We start from the raw sequence: 20,632 nt of genomic DNA on the forward strand, positions 1-20,632 counted from the left end.
GGGCCGGCGAGGGGTCCCGCGGAGCACAGCGGCTCTCCCCGGCCCGGCCCTGCGGAGGGGGGCTGGCGGAGCCGGCCCGGAGAGGAGGGGGTCGGGGAGGGGGGATGGCACACTTTTCAGGCGGGCAGGTTCAAGTGCCGCCGGCGTGGGGAGGGCTGAGGGTGGAGGTGAGGCACCAGAAAAGAGCGAAAATAATCCACCGAGCGGCGGAGCGATGTTTGTGTTTAAATCCAGCCTCTTCCCTCCCTGCTGGAAAGGGGCAGGGCCGGCTGCGTTGCTGTGGCTGTGATGGGAGAGGGGAGCGGGGAAGCGGCTGCGCTGGGGCTCGGAGAGGCGCCGCGGGGCTCCGGGCTCCCGTGCAGCCGCCCGGACACACCGCCCGGCCAGGCGGAGCGCGGTCTCCTGCCCGTGACTGAGCCCCTCGCTCGGGCCCGGAGCTGTGTCAGCGTCTCCCCGTTGCGATGTCCCCTTGTTCGCCTGGGGCTAATGGGGTCGAGATGAACCCGGGGAGGGAAGCGGCAGTTTTGTCACGCCGAAGCGCAGACAGCGGCGGAAAATCCGCGACGAAAGGAGCGTACGCGGCGCGGAGCGCACGGGAGAAGCAGCGCTGTCCCTCCGCGGCCCCACCGCTGCCCAGGGGCCGCCCGCGGGGAATCGCTGCGAGGCCGGGGGGCTGCATCAAACGTGGATTTGGGAAGGCTGATGTGCCGCGCTGTCCCCGCGGTGATGCACAACGCCTGAACGCCGTTAGCGACAACCGCATAAAGCCATAGGATGGACCCTGCTGATGGACAAGCAACCCGGCAGTCAAAGGATAAAAACACATCTGGGCTGGTCTAGTGACATTTAAAAATCGCCAGATAAGAGCCTCAGTTATTTATCAGCTGAATCCTCAGATAGAATGGCCTGCACTGATGGCTTTGCATATGTATGTGTGCATACATAATGAGGCTGGGTTATTTTCCCTCTGTAAACTGATCCTGTCATTCATGTTGACAGTATGTTGTAGCTATATAAAAACAGTGTAATTGTATGATGGCTCATCAGTGCTATGACAGCCAATTGTGGTGGCAGTGGGTGTGCTCCCAGTTCGCATTTCAGAGAAGTAACTGCATAGATCCACCGAGATGATCATTATACAATATGTAATTGTTTGCCTGTTCATAATTTCTCAGTTCTTCCTTAATCAAGGAACTATATCACTACATCTGCTTATGCAGCAATGCATTTTTGATACCTTGAATGAAACAGTCAATACATTATTTATGTGCATAACATTTTTTATCTGCCTTCCATTTTAAAACACACTGGAAAGCATAGGACAGGTAAAGGATACAAAATAGTTGCAATGTAGGTATGTATTCTGCCCAAAACTCAAACTCTGGAAGAAGGCTTGAGTCAGGCATAGTCTGGAAAGTGCTGAGCAAACTGCCCCATTCACAGTGGCATCGTATCTGTGCCTCTTTTTTCTTCCCCATCTTTCCTAAAACTGAAAAAAACTACCCTCTAGATGAGTTTTTTTTGTGATAGTATCTTCTTAGAATATTGTCTTAATTTACATGTGAATAGTAAATAACTGTCCCTCCATTTCCCTAACATACAGGATGATATCTTTCAATTTAGTGGATTGAATTTTAAATAATGATGTGCAGCAGCCTGGGTGGGCAAAGCAGAACACAGTGAAGGTTGTGCTCTGTGCTGGGACACTATTTGCCTTCTTTTTCAGTTTTACTGTAGAGTGAGTCATTTGGTTATCTAAGCCTCAGGGATAGAACACCTCACCAAATGCCACAATTACACATGTAATTTCCAGAAGACACTTCAACCTTTCCTCCTCCTAAGACTTCCAGATGCAGCACTGGGCACTGAACAATAAGTAGCATAAGACTACATAAATATCTGTCAACATTTAAAGATATAATGGATGGTACTTTTCTATTAAAAAAAAAAAAAGATTGTTTACCCTAAAATCTTCTAGCATTTCCCTGCTACTGTTTTGCTCTTTCCTCCACAAGGCTGGGAGTAGTTCTGTTGGTCAGGAGTGTGCATGCATTGCTCAAAAACTCACTAATAAAACGTGCACATAAATACAAGTTTTGTAATATTTCCATGGACAATCAGGTCCTGACACCTCAATGCCTTTACACAGTATAGCATTTGGGAAATCACTGGCCAGACAGGGAAACTACTCAAATCCTTTAAGTAAAGGGCTTGTGACGAAAAGCGCTACAGTTACAATTCTATGAAAAAGAGACAAATGTCATGGGAAAAGTCAGGGCGTTGCATGTGAAGTGATCTGTATCAAACAATTTGTTTCCAGTCTCCAAAGGCGAGGATGTACCGGGTTCCTATTCTGGGCTTGGCGGAGGCCGAGGTCGTGGCATGACTCAGTTGCTCGCAGAGGTGCTGAACTATAACCCTCTCCAGAGCCACGGCGGCTGGAGGAACTCCCTTTCCGCAGGGCGAAGAGCCGCGGCGCTGGTGGCTGAGGCGGAGAGGGGCGCTCGGCGGAGCGGGCGCTCGGCGCGGCTGTCACCGCTAGGTGCTGCTGGTGCCTCCCGGAGCGCCGGGCCCGCTCTCGCCGCTCCCGGCGCGGAGCCGCCGGACCGCGGGGGCACCCGTGAGCGGGGACCTGCACCCGTGAGCGGGGACCTGCATCCCGTGAGCGGGGACCTGCATCCCGTGAGCCGGGACCTGCACCCCGTGAACGGGGACCTGCACCCGTGAGCCGGGACCTGCGTCCCGTGAGCCGGGACCTGCACCCCGTGAACGGGGACCTGCACCCGTGAGCGGGGACCTGCATCCCGTGAGCCGGGACCTGCACCCCGTGAACGGGGACCTGCACCCGTGAGCCGGGACCTGCACCCGTGAGCCGGGACCTGCACCCCGTGAGCCGGGACCTGCATCCCGTGAGCCGGGGCCGGCACCCCGTGAGCCGGGACCTGCACCCCGTGAACGGGGACCTGCACCCGTGAGCCGGGACCTGCACCCCGTGAGCGGGGACCTGCATCCCGTGAGCCGGGACCTGCATCCCGTGAGCCGGGACGTGCACCCGTGAGCCGGGACCTGCACCCCGTGAGCCGGGGCCGGCACCCCGTGAGCGGGGACCTGCACCCCGTGAGCCGGGGCCGGCACCCCGTGAGCCGGGACCTGCATCCCGTGAGCGGGGACCTGCACCCGTGAGCCGGGGACGTGCATCCCGTGAGCCGGGACCTGCATCCCGTGAGCCGGGGCCGGCACCCCGTGTGGGTTCTGTTGCACTCGTGTGAGCAGCCTGCCCGGCCAGTCAGGCCAGCAGCGGCTCTGGCACAGGCATTCCGGGAGCTGGCGGGGAGGCGAACAGTGTAGGGAGAAGGGGCTCCCACTGCTTGCAGGGAAGAGAGGCCGCCTTTGCTGCCTTCAAACTCAGCGGTGCAGAGCACGGAGAGGGATGGGGGAGAGTTCAAGAGAGTGGAAACACGCTGCAGGGAAGAGGAACAGGACTCAGAGGGATAGGGCTTTGGGCTATGGGACAGAAGGAGGCAGAGTAACAGGTACAGCTGGGCTCTGGGGGAAATGAGGACCTGCAAGTGTAGAACAGAGCTCTCTGGGGAGAGACCAAACCCAGGCTTTTTGTGAGTCGGGCCATCCAAACAGTCCCCCAAATTGCAGATAGCATGGTATTTTTGGAGCCTAACCAGAGCAGGCTGTGTTAGCCTGCATTTGCACACAGGTCAGCCTGTTTATGACAGAAATGTCTGCACAGACATGCTTGAGCTTAAGCTGTTTTGGGCATTCAGATAAGCTTTCCTGGTAGATGTTTTAGAAGGTGATCTAGAGGAAAATCATTGTCTGGAGGCTAGGCAACAACATTGACCCACACTTGATGTCTGGACCATGAGTCCACACTAGTAGCAGTCTCGTTAGAAAATTATTTCTGCTGTAGATAACCAGACCATTTCACACACACTGAAAGTGCATATATCAGTGGCAAAAATTTTAAATTATGCTGGAATTTAGAGCTGGACACATATGTTCAGACAATCACTATACCAGCCTACTACAAGTTTTTATTTCCCTGTAGCACTGCAAGGGAAGAAGCAGAGTTGTCATGAAAAAATCAGTCAAAATATATGCAGCAGACTATCTTTATGCTGATTTAAATGCCTGACCCCAAGCGGAGGCCAAACTGCCCTTCTAGATGGTGCCGTTTCCTCAAAAGAGGAAAAATAAATTTCTAAGCACAGTATCAGCAAATACAGAAGCAATGGCATGCAGCAATAGCAATAGTAAGCATTATCCTGAACACTGAGATCTAGATCTGAAGCCAAATGGCGATTAGCCATAAAATATTTAGGTATATGGCTTTTTTCCTGAATTTAAAATAGACTTCTAAATAGCCACAGTTGTGGTTTCCCGGCTCAGTCTGGTGGTGACAGTAACATTTTAATTTATACTAAAGATAAGTCGAATTTAAATCCATGACACAAACTAAGAGTCGGATGACCTTAAAGCAAGAGCATACAAATGAGCTCCCTGGAGAAAAGACGCCGTGATGAAGCAAATAGAATAATATATAGGGATGACTTGACACTGTCACCAGAATGAGTGTATTTAACTTCTCTGGAAAGAAATGAAATGAGCTTAAATTGGGACAACTGCTTTATTTTCAGAGAATTGTCTCTGAACCCTACAGACAAGCGCTATACAGTTGTTTCCCCCCTAAAGCCAGGGGCCAATCTTCATATGTCACTCGACATGGCAAAGTCAGCAAATGTCATCACACTTCATAAAGGCAGGTCTGAGTATTCCCACTGAGTCTCACAGAAGTAGAAAGTTCCCTCCTTGCAGACAAAGACTTGTGAAACATAAAAGTTGTGTTAACACAATGATATACTAGGAGGAAGGGAATGTTAAACTGAGACACTTCTTGTTGCCCAGTAAGCATCCACACTGAGGTAAGATATACAGCACCTAGCAGTCATCTATTTGTTGGCAAATAAAAAGAGCAGTGAAAAATTAGTTTTTTAACAACACCATTAGGAGGTTTAGCACTACATCAAAAATTGCTTTTCCCCTCTTCTAACTCAAGCTCTGAGCCTAGCGACTGTGTTTATTGTATATTACTTTTGCCTTGAGACTGGAAGTGTAAAACCTAGCACTGAACACCTTTATGGTGCTCCTAGACACATTATCTGAGGGACTGAAAACTTCCTTGGTAAATACAAGTGGGATTTTTATTTTTTTCCCTGGGAAGTAGAGGTACCTTTACAATTAGCCTTAAGCTTTAAATTAAAGACATGTTGTTCAGCACATCAGACATCTCACTAAGCACTCTCTAGAAAAAACACATTTTAATGGAAAGTGAATTCAGGACTGTTGACAGCTTATCTGCTGACTTCATATCCTACCTTAGGCAATTCAGCTGAAAGATGAGCTCAACACTGCAAGTTCCTATTACTGCCTTTGCAGTATCCTGTCCTACTCTAATTTTCCTTTAAAAAGCTAAATTAAAAAGCTTTACAGGGACCCACTTATACAACAAACTGTTATGTCCAGCAAGCTGCATAGTCTGAGTCTAAATGTGAGTAGGTTTTGAAAGCATTAATATTCCTTCCTCCATTTGTTTACATGATGACCAATGTCTTGATAATGTGACTTGCAGTGTCTGGTTTGGAAAACACAATTCTCAATGTAGTGGGAATGTGAATATGCTGATAAAACTGAGTATCTGTTCTGCAGATTGTAGTTCTGTTGTAGTATTTGAAACTCATGACCTGGAAAGCCATTCTGAGGATTTAAGAAGTTCACTGCGCTCAGCTGATACAGTGGCCTTCCATACTTGGAAGTTTTTAATGAACTTAACTAAAAAACATATTGTACCTACTCAGTTTGTGATATTCGGATGCTAATAATTCAAATCAAAACCAATTGACTTTCAAATCTTGCCCACTTTGGCTGCAAGGCGGTTTAAACTAAAAGATCAGGAGAAAAAATATTTTTAAAATAAAACTGTTTTAGTCTTCTCAATCAAAATATAAAGCACTTTCAAACACATATTTTTATCCATAGGCAGAGGCCAACTAGTTTAGATTTCAGCCCTCCATTTTGCAGATTTTCAGATAAGTATTGAAAATAAGGGCTTAGAGCAGAAACTGTGCTGTAGCTTCACTTACAATGGTTGCGGCGAAGTCACCAAGACTTTAATCTCTTAAGAAAGAGGCCCATTGGAACTGATGCAGACAGATCAATGTTCTTGGGGAGAATGTGGTTTCAAATTTGTAGACAGATTAGCTACAATTTCACAGGTTGAGACCTTTCCCAACAACAAATCTGAAATGTCACAAAAAGCTCCTCCTGCTACCTTAGGGAAATGTAGCATATTGTAGCCACATTCCCTCTTGAACTGCAGTGTTCCCTTTGTGACTTGGCAATGCAATGGAAGGCCCTGCATTAGGGAAGAACTGGATGTCTCCTACAGAAAGTCCTCTCTGCCCTTTTCACTGTTTGATTCATTGAGGCAAGTTGGCTTCTCACTCACGTAAGGAGAAGGGTGGTGGAAGCAGTTTTGTAATGAAGGAGAATGCTGGGCCTAAGTGGAGTAGTAATATGTGAAACATGAATATTCTTTGTTATTTTATTATTGGTAAACCTAATCACCAGGAAGAGGCTGGGCTGGATGTTTCTATAGTGTGTAGCCTGTTTTTGTTAGAGAAAAAAGTTGGAAGAGATAGACACCTTTTTTCTTGCAGTACCTCAGCAAAGAGATTGTGGCATACTGCAAATATTGCAGTAACAGAAAGCCAAGCACACTGTCACATTAGACTGTACTTCCTAATGGAGAGTGCCTTCTTCCCTTCACCAGGAGTGTCAATAAAGGAAAATGATTGCAGCAGAGTGGGTTAGTGCACGGAGAGAAGCTTTCTGCTTTGCATTTTCAATAATTAAAAACACTGTAACTTCTTCTCCAAAACATCACATCTCTCCTTCAGCTTGGCCATCACAAAATATAGTGGTGGCATCTCAATTATAAGGCACAACACATAGCAAGCAAGAGCTTCATAGTGCCTTCTGAAGGCATGTGGTGCAGCCACACAGATCAGGGTGGTTGGAGTGGGCAGGGTCAGTCATTGAGTCAGGTATTGAGTCCCAGGTATTGAGCAGTGCACTGTTACTCTACTCAGATAATTCCAACCACTTCCTATATATGTATGTAATGATATGTGACTGATTATCTATTTTCCATTTCTTTTCCATGCAACGTTGTTCGTCAGAAACACCATTACTAGATAAAAACTCATTTGGATATGTATAATCAAAATACAATTTCTCTCTCTCTATTTTAATTAGCATAACATGTACTGCAAAGTATATTGTACACTCAGTCTAGTCTAGTGGCCAAAAATATTCCATGAATTCTGGTCAACAATTATCAAGAATTCTATTCCTGCCAGATAAGCTGAAAATTATCACTTGCTGACTAAGTCAATATGTTACCCTGCTGCTATGCCATATGGCCCTGGATGCTGAGACACAACACAACCTCATCAAGTGACACCCAAACTGGAGGAGAGGAACACTGGAGAGAGCAGGATTTCCATTCGAAAGGACCTCAAGAAACCAGAGGAGCAAGATAGCAGGAGAGTCATTAAGTTCAACAAAGGCAAATTAAGTTGTGCATTGGGGTCAGCATCGCCCCATGTGCCAGGCCAGGCTGAGGGCTGAGCAAACAGCCCCACAGCTGGAGTTTGGGCCTCACACAACAACAGCTGCTCTCAACCTGGAGAGACTCCAGGGAAGGGTTGCTGAGGCAGTAAGGGAACCACAGCATCTGAGGTACAAAGAGAGGCAGGGGCAACTGCCTTGCTTAGGCTGGAGACAAGAAGGCCAAGACAGGATGTAGCTACAACCTTCCACTACCTTATTCCACTGGAGAAGACAGACATAGACATTTCTCAGGGGTGCACAGCAAAAGAACAAAAGGCAACAGTCACAAGCTGCAACAAGGGAAATACTAATTGGGAAGAGGGAAAAAATCATCTCACTGGGACTCAGTAGGGCATCACTGAGACAGTGGCCCAAAGGGGCTGTTCAGTCATCACCCTTAGAGATTTTCAAAACTTGTCAAGGCTTGGAGCAACTTGATCGGATTTTGAAGCTAGTCCTGCTTTGAGCAGAAGCTTGGAATATAGATCTCCAGATGTGCCTTCCAACCTGAAGTTTTCTGAGAACGTATCTCACAAAATGCAGTTCCATAAGATACTAAGTATCTCTCCCACCAGCCATAAAAGGTGCTCAAGTCTTGTCAGGGGTCAACAGAAATGGCTTATTACAGCAGTGACCTATCTAAATCTCAGCTCTGATTTGATTTGGCATATAATCAGGCTAAGTGCAATCAATTATTAATAGCCTATATATTATATTCAGATTGTCATAACACGGTGAGATATACAAACTTAGACTCTGCTCTCCTTTTCTTCAGGAATGTGAGATTCAAGAGGGATAATGAAGGAAAAAAAGACAAAACATAGAAACTGTTTTGTCCTGAACAATGAGTGGAACTGCTACATTTCATGTAAATATTATCACGGTTCTATGAAACAATCATTTCTACAGTCAACAGGCTCATAATATTCCTTCCTCATCAAAACACATAGGGTTACTCATACAAGTAAAGGGTTGTAGGCATGCAAATTAATTTGTAGTAAGATGGTTTAAGTTCTAAATCATGTATTAAATTGCTTCTATTGTACAAGTTTAACTTCATTTTCCAAGCTAGTCACATGCAACAGAGATGCAGTAATGTAGGTATTCCAGCTGCAAAGTGATTAGCTGCTGGTGCCTTCTAAACCTAGATTTGTAAGTCAGATCATTGGAAAGATCAGTGGTTTGGTTCCTGGATGTCATGAGACCAGAGAGGTGGAATATTGGCAGAAGATTAGGTTTATTTTTGTGTATGTGTTTGAAATATTTAAACAGATTAGGATAGAAATCAACTTACAAGGCTATAAACCCTGATCCAGCAAAGCAAAAAACTCATAAGCAAGCCCATCTCAGGTGTACAAGGAGCACAAATATAGATTTATCCTTGAACAGAGGCCCAAAGTCCCATTAAAGTTCAGGGAAGGACAATGATATTCAAGCACTTGCTTAAAGATAGGCATGTGCTTAAAAGCCTAATGATCTGGGGTATTTTTACTTGTATATCCCTGAGTGTAAATCAGGGAGCTTCCACCAGGTTTGCTAACATTGCAGGCATTTCTGCATCTCCTTGTTTCTACATAGAAGTATACTGCTGGCACTTTTGATTTTGCCATAGAAGAAAAGAAGCACTCCGATATGAGTTGTCAGCCTGGGTCTGATTAAATCAGAGAAGTTAGCCACCAGTTTCTGCAGGGTCAGATTGGGCTATAAACATTTACTCTAATGAATAATTATATTTGTACCCTTAGGATGCTTTGGTTGAAATGTAACGACTTCTGAACAGTCTGATTGGGACCAATATATAAACAGTCAGACTGAGTGCCAGTCAGTACCTTTGCCTCCCTCAGGAGCTTTTTCCTTTATTGTTTGTAGGTTTACCTGTTAATGCTAGTCACAGTTACAGGCTCTGACTCAAGAGCTGTCATTAATCACTGCCTAAGAACACTGCATCAGGTAAGCCAACGCATCAGATGCTGAGCTGAAGCAGCAGTACTCACTTCAAACTGTCATTTGTGCCTGACATAACAAGGTGAAAGATTATCCAGCCTAAGTATCAATAATTTTTCACTGCACGATTTGAAACAAGCTTTGGAGATTGGTGCCACATTGCTACAAGTGATGGTGCTGAGGGTTCATGAGGTGCAGTGGTCGGCACTGAAACACCATCCTCTACCTCACTGCATGTCCTGCCTTACACCCACTTGTACTTACTCAGAGGTGATCAGATGATGAGCCTGAGTAACTGTGTTAGAATTTGGGGTCTCTCAGCTCCCAAGTTTGAAAACTAGGTCTGAATAATCACATCTTTTGACAGAGCCAGACACATTTTATGAGAGTTCAGATTCAATTTAATCCAGATTTTCATCTGTGATCCATCCCTAAGTCTTCCTTTGAACAGCAAGACGAAGCAAGGAAAGACCTTTGCATAGGTGTTCAAGTATTTAGTGGTTCAGTTTCCAGGCAATCAGTAAATGCAGCAGTTCTCAAACTCCAATCTACTAAGACCGCTGCTGTCAGAGTAGTAAAGCATCTGTCAGTCTCAGAGCTGTGATGTTTTGCTGCTGCTTGGAGCCCAGGTCAAGATTCATTTAAGATTTCCAAAAGCTTTTTCAGGTTCTTTTTTCCTTTTGTCTTGGAGTTGGGTGATTTTATTTGGTTTGGGGTTTGGTTTTTTGTTTGTTGGGGTTTTTTTTTTGACCAGTTACACTCTGAAATAAGCATATTTCTTTGAGCTGTTTCTGTATCAAGCATCTCTGGCAAAAATCCAGCTATGAGTGAACTTTCAGCCACTGCTGAAAACAAGAGGGCAACAAACAAGTAAGAGGAGAGAACCAACATGCTGAGTGACCTGGAGAGAAAATTATATGTCTGCATGCAACAGAAAAAACTCCCCAGTAGCAAGTGTAAATTCCTAACACTTCTGCCAAGAGAATGCTGAATGACAGGGTGCAGCAAAGCAGATGCACACCTCCTGTTGAAGGAAGCTCAGTTTCATATTGTTGCCAATAGTCACTCTAATTTTGCTGAACTATTTTTATGGTAACTCCAGTGTATGTTAGAAAGTATTGAGAAAAAGGCTGTGACACTGGAAGGAAAAACAGAATCCATGAAAGATCTGAGGTGCAGATTGTGATGATACAGTATTTGAAAATCACTAAACTCATGCATTACTGTTCATTTTTGCCATGTGGTTTCAGCAAGAAATGGTATTCTTCCCACACAATATTCAAACTGTTCATTAGTGGATCTTGCAGCAGCTGCTGTTTTGCAGCCAAGGAATGACTGCACTTTAGCGGCAGGCAAAGGATCTCAATAGCTCCCAAAGTGCTTGGGCATTTTGCTACGTGGAGTTAAAAGTATATAAAGAAATATGTTTCTAATTTATTACCTTTTACACAGATGTGTGCTTTATGGGAAAGGCTTGATACAGCTAATGCAAATTTCTCTTGAAGACTCACTCAGGAATTCTTTAAGGTCAAATTGTAGTCTGTGTATTTTGAAGAACCCCATATTACTGCCAGACTGGGAATGGCAGCAGGACAGCTGGTACAAATGGCACCTTTCTTCCCATGTTGACATATTATAACTTTCCTAAACTGATATGTGAGTTGCCACAGGATTCCATGTCCTGCTTATTGTTTGCTGTGCTAATACACTGGCACATCCAGAGGTGATTTTTCACGTGTCATCAGAAATGTTACAAGACAGGATTGGTTTTGTAAATACAAGAGATTACCTAAGTGATGGAGGATTCCTGTCTCCTATGCATGCAAGACTAAAAAGGGAGGGCAGGAGAGAGAGAGAACATAGCACTATGTACCAGATAAAAGAGCAGGAAACCTGAATTAATTTCTGGAAGCAATAACATTTTTGTCAGTTATTCCTCTTTCCTGAAGGATGGAACCTCACTGATTGAAAGATGCTCAGGTCAGATATGCTTTCAATTGTCAGCAGATAAGTTGGTGTAGCCCTTGCAAAATCCAAAATCACGTCCCTTTCACACACACTGTTGTTTTTCAGGGCTGCACTCAGCCTAGAGTATAGGAATTATCATGTTATCAACTTGATCTGTTCAGATCAGTATCCTCTCTAATTGTAGTTTAAGAGTGCAGCACCATAATCTGGTACTTTTTTCCTGCTTTAAATCTCAGGTTAATCTCTTGAGAGACTCAATACTTCTCTAGAACACATGCTTTAAAATCTCTCTGAAATCTGACATAAATAATGCCAAAGCTGGGCAATCTTGCTATAACATAACTGATCAAACCCTCTTCAATCTTTTTAAGGTCTTGGCCTCAGTGGCTTCCTGTGACAATATGTTCCATGCTCAGCAAAAGTGTGTATTTTTATCAGATGCTTCCTTTTGCGGAATTCTCTGCTGTTTAATTTAATTTCTTGCCCAGTTGTGCAGTAGCTTCCAGCCCACTGCCAGGGCCCTGACTACACTTTTTAGACCTGAATTCCCTGATGGGCTCTGGAGCCCTCAGCTCCTGCCCCAGTGATGATGCAGCAGCACCGGTCTCCAGCTCCCCTCAGCTCTATCCATGGGTTCTACCGAGCTGATCCCTGTGCCCAGGGAGCTACTCCATGCCTGGGGCTGGAGCTGCCCCGCATCCCCCACTGCTCTGATCCCTGGAAAGGGATGTCCTGCCACCCCCAGAACCCAGGGAACCACCGGTCCTTATGGTTCCCTGACACATATTCCCTGTGCAGCAGCACAACAAAGTTTGTCTTTTCCTTCCCCTCCCCAAATATTTGTCATGAATCCACAGAGAAACCTACAGTGAGTAACACCCTCCGGCCCCCACCAGCTGGCAGCTCCCTCAGTGCTGACTGCTGCCCTGGGAGAGGCATTCCCAGTAGCTGCTCTGCCAGGCAGGGCCAGTCCCCTCAGGACCTCCAGACTCCAGGGGTTGTCCCCTGCAGACCTCCCAGCAGCACTTTCCCCAAAATCATTCTGTCCCTTCACAACTGATGAAAGGGCCTCTCGGTGATGAGTGCAGTGGCAGGGACCTGACGGCCACCTGGAGACCTCCTGCCACACTCAGGAGGGACAGACTAAAGTTTTCCCCAAAAAACCCAGGAAACCCTTTCATAGGTTCTCTAAATCATTTGTAAATGAGAATGTGGAGCTCTGAACACCATGATCTGCCATCACCCCTAAGATGACAGACCCCGTGCCTCCAGCCTTACCTCCTCCTGGGTGACAGCCACCAGAGAGCTCCTGAGATGGCAGCAGGACCCGACTCTGCCTCCCTGCATGCCCAGCATCGTCAGGGCACCACACCAGCCCGGAGGGAAGGGGGATGCCAGGCACTGCTGTCAGGGGAAGAGCCAGGGAGCCCACCAGGGCCTCGGGGCTGGGCCGCGCTGCCCCTCAGGAGTGTCCTCCTGTGGGGTGGCTCCTCCTGTGGGGCTCCTGCCTGGTTTGTTCATCCCGTCTGTTCATCCTGCTTGGTTTGTTCATCCTGTCTGTGGGCCAGCACAGACAACAGCATCTCTACGTCCTTCCCTTCAAAATTTAGCTGCGTTTTGGCTGAGACGCCTGAGGACCTGGGAGAATGCTGGGATTGTCCTTCATGCAGGTGCACGGCTTTTGCTTTCCAAGGCCCAGGTTTGGTCTCAAATGGTGGCACAGCATGTCTTCACTGAAGGTTTTCGTGGTGCAGAATGGTAAAAATTGATTTATTTTACTCAGGGAACAGACCCACAGAGAGGGGGAGATTTTCACATCATAAGACGTGAATCTAGCCCTTGCCAGTCATGCACTAAAGCCATAGCTACAAGCTCATCCTTACTTTTTGGTGAGAGTTCTCTAACTAAATGTGTTTTCTGTGGTCTAATCCACTACATTGTGCTCTGTGCCGAGGTTGTCAGCTCATTGTAACAGCTCCGGTTCAGGTTTTGTTCTCTTTTTAAATAACAGTGAAACAAATTAATCCGTGAGCTATAGATTAATAGCAGGCATGGATTTGGGGCAACGTACTTGAATGCATTCATGAAATTTCACTTTATCCCTGGTGTCTTTTCCTCAAGAATAATTTAAATTTTCAATTCTTTCTTTTATCTTCGTTGTGTTTCACTCTCTTGTAAATACACATAATACATCCTGATTTTGTTTGCATGTCGTTTGTCTTTCTTGGGAAAATAGATAAATAATTAAGTGGTGAATAAGAGACAAACTGTTAGAGTTATGCCAGATCCAAACTTAGGTCTTCTCTGTTTCTCTATTGTCTTTGAGGGAAAGAGAAATGAAACAAAGAAACAAGAACACCTAAAGCACGTGATAAATTACTAGCTGTAAAGAAGAGCATTTAGGAAAACTTCCTTTCCAAGAGCATCTTTGGCTTATTTGATACAGCATTGTTGTCAGGTGTATTGGGATTCTTTTGAAAGGAAAATGATAAACAAATATTGTTTGTATGATAATTAAAAGCAGCTGTCAACAACTACCAGTTGGGATCAAGTTCAGAAATTTCAGCAGCAGAAGCACAAATTCCTAAACTGAAGGAGGAACTCCCTCACCTAGAAATGAGTAACAGGCTATTACAGTCTCTGCAGCCAGCTGCAAAAGGGAAACATTCAGTACACTGCAATTATGCCATGCATCATAAGCTCTATGGTTGGTTATGTGCAGAGTAAATGTAGATTGATCATTATTAACTTCCAATTTTTCTGAAGAATCAGCTTAAGTACCTCACATAAAGAAAATAAACTCATTAGGAGACGATGAAATATAAAAAAGTCTACATTTCTTTTTTTTTCCTTAAGTAGGTCTCCTCTATTGTGTCGTTGTGGATCCTTGGTTAGTTCTGCCTGGAAAATGGGCTGTAAAGGAGACCTTGTTTTATACAGAATAGCTTAAAATGGCAAGGAAAAAGAAAAATATTTTGATTCCTAAACATAGCTGCTCTGCCTCCTGGGAACTGTAGTCCAGGTATTGCAAAATTACATTCTTCACTGTAGGTTGGGCTCCCTGTAATAAGTAGATCAAAATGCCCTCCTCTTCCACTTTATTTGTGCAGGGAAATGGTGCATCACAGCAGTCCACAACACACCAAAGGGATAACACAGCCTAAAAAGAACAGTGTAAGACAATCAAAGGAAATCTATGAACGACTCAGTAATGTTGCAAAATTGGAATAGAAGGATTATTACCACTGCTTCAGCTGCATTTTTCTGCAGAGAACAAGCACCATGGACCAGAAGTATTTTTAATTAAAATAGTTCTATCAAAAGCTCAGGTCTTCACCTAAACCAGACTAGAACTGGACTTTTTTTGGTCAGATTTCCTGTTGACAAACTGAGCAGACACTACTTCTGCCTGCTTCTTTCCCAGCCCCCTGTGAATCAGATTAAATGACAGGGGCTGCTCCCTCTAATTCTCATACATGAATTGCAGTGCTGAGATGCCTTTATGATCATGATCATGCCTTCTAGCAGAGATTGCTTCCCCAAAAGCTTGATGGAAACAACCCCCTTAGAGAGAAAGAAAGCAATTTTTTCCTCAGAAAAAGTCTTAAGAGAAAATAGCCTTCTCAAGATTCTGGCACAGTTGGTTAAGTATCATTTAGCAAGCATACAGAAAAAGGCATGCCTGACTGTTTTCTGACATACAAATCCCATCTTAAACAGGCATTCTGAAGGGAGTGGGGTTTTGTGGGGGGCTGTTATTTCTGGAGAATTCAGTGGAACCCGGTCTATTGCGTTGGCTGTCCCAGAAACTGGCATAACACTGAAAATGAAGCAACAATAATGAATCAAATCTACTGGAAACAGCAATGTGCTAGGAGGAAGAAACGCAATCCAGTAATGATAATGTAGTTTTACAGACTTCAGTGTCCTGACATGCCACAGATTTCCTGCATCCATCTTTTAAACCTGCAACTTCTAAGGGATTAATACCTTCTGATGCTGGTTTTATTAATAACAGAAACATTTTCAAATAGTTCTGGGTCCAAAATTAGAATGTACAATAGCTTTTTTATAAGTCTAGATTAGTGTAATGCTCCTAGATTGTAGATTCCTCCATCACTGTTATTTTAAATTTGATAGGATGAGGGGATCTAAAGTGTGTTCACATTCCAGTTTTAAAAATTTAAATAGGACTTGGGATTTTGAATGCAGGGATCTCAGCCTACCTAATGTCACAGCAACAAGGCCTGAGATCCTGGCCAACTAGTCAAAACACTTACTTAAAAAAGCTAAAACGAGAAAGATACAGAAGAGATAGAAGAGAAAAAAGATCCACTAGAAAGAGCAACAGGACCAGTGACAGGAACTGAGGGAATGGCACGAAACTGTGTCCAGAAAGGTTTAGGTTGGATATTAGAAAAAGGCTCTTCACCCAAAGGGTGGTTGGGCACTGGAACAGGCTACCCAGGGCAGTGGTCACAGCACCAAGCCTGGCAGAGTTCAAGTATTTGGACAATGCTCTCAGGAACATGGTGTGACTCTTGGGGTGTCCTGCCTAGGGCCAGAAGTTGGACTTTGATGATCCTTGTAGGTCCCTTCCAATTCAGGATATTCTGTGATTCTGTGATTCAATGAACAGGAACTCAGTGCTTGTTCGGGTTTAAGCCAAAGGTGGCAAAAGTAATGAGTCACCAAGGTCTTCCTCTAGACCCCAGTCTGCTCCAGTAGTGCACTGGTGTAATTCAGCACACCGGTGATGTAGGAAGTAGCCATTAAAAAATGTTTCACTTTCCTTTAATGACCATCTTGATTCTTCTTCAGTCTTGTGTTTTAATGGCCCTTCTGAAGATTTGAATAGCTGATCCCTCTATTAAGAGTAAACAGATGTGAGGTTAATGCAGTACATTCTTTTCTAGTTGTGTTTCCTTTTTCCTTACCACAAATGATTTTAGCAGTAGAGTTAGGCTTTTTTGTTTGGATTAATGCAAGCCTTTTCCTGCTTTTTATAGACAAATGGTTGTTACCTTAAGCAACTTAGCATATTGGGCATACGAAATAGTCACAATCATCTTTTTCATCTATGTTTATATAGCAGCTAAAGAAATAGAGCCATGCTCCATGCTGGTGTCTCTGCAGAGCTATCATAATGTAAATAATTAATAATAACAGTTGTTCAACACTTGAATGGGAGTCTGTTGTTTGTAAACAAAGAACATTTATTTTCTCTGCATTTCTTATTACATAAAACATTAAATTACTCCAAAGGAAGGAAGCTGTCTTACTCATACACTTGGTGAAATTCCTCAGAACTCCATGACACATCCAAAAGTGAAAGGTCAAATGGATTTTTTGAATTATTTTAAATATTTTTTACTAGCAATGTGGGCAAATAAATATGATGTTTATGTTAACAAATTTGTCTGCCAAAATCCAATTATAAATCAAATAGGCCTTGTGGTAGTATTGTCAACATGATAAGTGAAAAACAAGAAACAGATTTGAAAAGAAGGAAATTTAAAAGGGCATCTTACTACAGTACGTAAATCCAATTACAAAAGCAAAACTGTATCAGAAGTCAGCTGTGCTTTTTCCACACAAGATGCCTTAAGAAAGGAACATGAGTTGACACTGCAGAAAAATTAACTTATTTTGCTGAGACTCAATATGTAATCTTTCTTCCATGTGTTGTAAGATTTAAGTATTAACAGGAAAAAACCAACAGATTTTGATTAAAGTTGTGGGTTTGTAATTCCAGAAGATTTGAGAGTCATGATTTTCCATTGCATAAGGCATATCATCCTTCTTGTAGTACAGACATTGAGTGTTTTGATTTATGTCATCCAAATATATCTATGTTCCTTATCACAGTATTACATTACATTTATATGCCAATTGAAGAAAAGGTCCTTGCCCTTAAAATCCTCCTGTAATTACACAATATTAAAAACAAGTTAATTCCCACTTAGAAGTTTGGCATTTATGCCTACATAACCAATCAGATACTAATGTGACAGGGAAAAGCACAAACTCAAGGTAAGGAAGGTGGAAGGTAAGGTGGTAAGGAAGAGTTCATAGATCACACACACAATTGAACATTTCCATTTCTATCTTTTTCTGACCACCTCAGGACTGAATCAAGAGGAAAAGGAAAATACATATTACTACAATTACTTGCAACCTGCCTGTGTTAAGGTCTTCTAATCAGATCAGAACACCATGGTGCAAGATGTTATCTAGAGAAAAGGGGATTCCTCTTTCAAAGAGATGACAGCAGAATAAAAGTGCTTATACCTTAGAGCTCTTGTCTTGAGATTTGCTAGAAGTACGTAAGTGTTTGGTAATTCTTCATTTCGACAAATTCACTGAATCCAGCATTGCCCGTGTTCTCATCAGAGCAGGCTTTAAGCATAACCTACTCAAGAAAATACTTGGTGTCCCTTTACTTTTGTAGACTCTGCAAACCCAGTCTATCAAACCCTCACCCACACAGAGGAGCTGCAGCCCAGCTGCAGTGACAGTAACTCCCTGTTACTTACAGAACTAATGTACACATAGCCCTTTTCCGTGGGGCTCAGAGAAACCATATGCAAAGTGAGATAAAAGTTTACACGTGGGAATCCACAGAGGAATAGATCTTCTGCCTATGACAGGCAGAAGCTTTTGGGTACTTGGCCTCTTAAGCAGTATTTTGACCGTGCTGGGAACACTGACTAAGAGCAGGGCCTGCAAATCTGGCAACAGGAGTGGCCCAGGAATTTGACAAAAATGGGTAATGTGTTCTCTTTTCTTCACTATAGTGGTAATACTCCATTTCTAAATGATGCTTAGTACCTTGCTCTTGCTGTCTTTCCACAGTAACATCACAGACATGTGCCCTGTCATTGTCTCTCGTGCAAGCTGCCCAGATGTACTGCTTTCATAAACTTGGAGAACTGTGCTGCGCTTCAAATCAGCAGCATTTTTCACTGTCAGCCTGTATTTGTCTGGTTGCATTCACTACATTGCCTTGCACTTTTAGTGCTACCATTTGCTGCTTGTCATTGACAAGAGTCTTCAGCAGGTGCTCAGTTTTCCTGCTGGATAACTGGCAGAAGGGAAACAAACCTGTCCCTTTCAGCTAAGTTCCTTCTGCAGCAAGTGTGGGGATATGAGCTTGAGGTGACCCCATCAGCCTCAGCCAAGCCTTGTTCTATTGCTTCATACTAGTTCAGCTGGACAATGCCATATTAGAGACTCAGTGCTCTCCTCCTCTTATATTTCACAGACTTCAGTGGCTGTTTTATGACCATGCTATCCTTTCTCTCATTGTTTTTATGTGTATTGCTTTCTTTCTGGGCTGCTGCCAAGACACGACTTGTTTAAAAAATAAACCAAACCCAGATCCTGGCTTATGTCACTCTAATAACCTCAACTCCGTGGTTTTGTCTCTAGGGTCTACAGTTCATGACATCAAGTCACTTCATAAAATTGAACTGAGTTTGATGGCTCATGGATTTTGCTCCAAAACCCCTGAAATTAACTAACTTCCCACTGACTAAAATTGTCTTCAGATTCATCCTTTGAGTTATCCTGGAGTCACTTGGTAAGATCTTATCGTTCCTGTGAAAAGAAAAATGCATTAATTCTTGTAGCAGATTTCACCAGCAGTTCTCCAAGCACTTTGCTTGCAAGGAAAAGTATCATTATCTCAGTTTTATAGGTCCTTAACACATTTTTGCATAGGCTTGACAGAATGTTTTTGAACACATTCTTGTCTTGTCACTGCTCGTTTCCTCTAAAACTATTTTCTTAGATAAACAGGCATCTGTTAATATTTGACCACACTTTTTTCCCACAATCCCTTTCCTTTTTCCATGCACAGGGTAGATGGTGCTCAGTAGGTGCATAGCTTTCATATTTTAATTTCCATGATCCATGTATGTCCCTTGCCTCTCTCCCTGTATGCTTCTCAGACTTCCTTTTGATGTGAGTTATACTTCTGCATGTCATTTAAGAGCTCAAGTGCTTCGTGCCTATGATAAGCTTGTCTTTCCATTACATAGTAGAATAAAACAGGATGTCTTTCCACTTCATAGATAGTGAATATATGGTTGAGTTTCCTATTTTGAGTGTACAGTTTAACAGTCAAAGATCTCCTATTTCAGAATAGTCAGCTGTACAGAGCATTAAGTACACACTGCACTGCTCCTATTCAATTCAGTTTCTCTTATGAGTGCTCAGCATTTCTACAGATCTGTTCAGATACCAAGTTGGATACTCAAAAACAGAGATAGGAACATTTTGAGATAATGTGGGGAAATTTTCATTTAAGCAATTTGCCCAATGTTATAGAGGTCACATTGCATTAATGATAAGACCATCTTTTTCCTTTCAGTTATCTCCTGCCTTTAATTATACATCTCCCAACTATTGCAACAAACAGCTTAGGCAATCTGTGAGGAAAAAATAATTGTGTCATTAAAAACTCCATTCCACAAACCACGTTCAAGGGAGGCTACTACACTTTTTCAAGCATTCCTAATCCCGCATCTCCTGACTTTTTGAGTGAGTCACTTTGTTCCCTCTGAACAGAATTTTTGTGTGCAAGTGCTCTCCTATTTTTTTTTAAAAAAAAGTAATCCAGACAAAAAAGATTTCCATTTTGCAGGTTGTGTTCTATCTTTGACATCAGTAAAATTCCACATCACCATCCTGGTTGTTGAGACACCAGAATTAACTCATAGAAATAGCAAACTGCCATCTGGAGATAAGAGTGTGTTGAGGTACATACTGACTGAGAGCAGAAATCTGGGAATCTAATGGCTCTGGGGGAGGGTGTGCCTACAGCTTCTGCTGTCCTGCTAGCTGCTGTCTTGTTACCTTAAGTTTCATCCACCAGTTTTGAAAATTCAGTTGCATTTTCCTCATTCAATCCATCAATCAGTCCTAGACTCTGTCCCCAATTTCCTCATGCAATCAACAGACTCCTCATCCACCCATGAGTTTTGCCCACCATCCCTACCTGCATCTCTACACAGCCTCACTTAGAGCTGCC

The sequence above is a fragment of the Corvus moneduloides genome, chromosome 7, assembly GCF_009650955.1.
Source record: "Corvus moneduloides isolate bCorMon1 chromosome 7, bCorMon1.pri, whole genome shotgun sequence".
Classification (NCBI taxonomy): domain Eukaryota; kingdom Metazoa; phylum Chordata; class Aves; order Passeriformes; family Corvidae; genus Corvus; species Corvus moneduloides.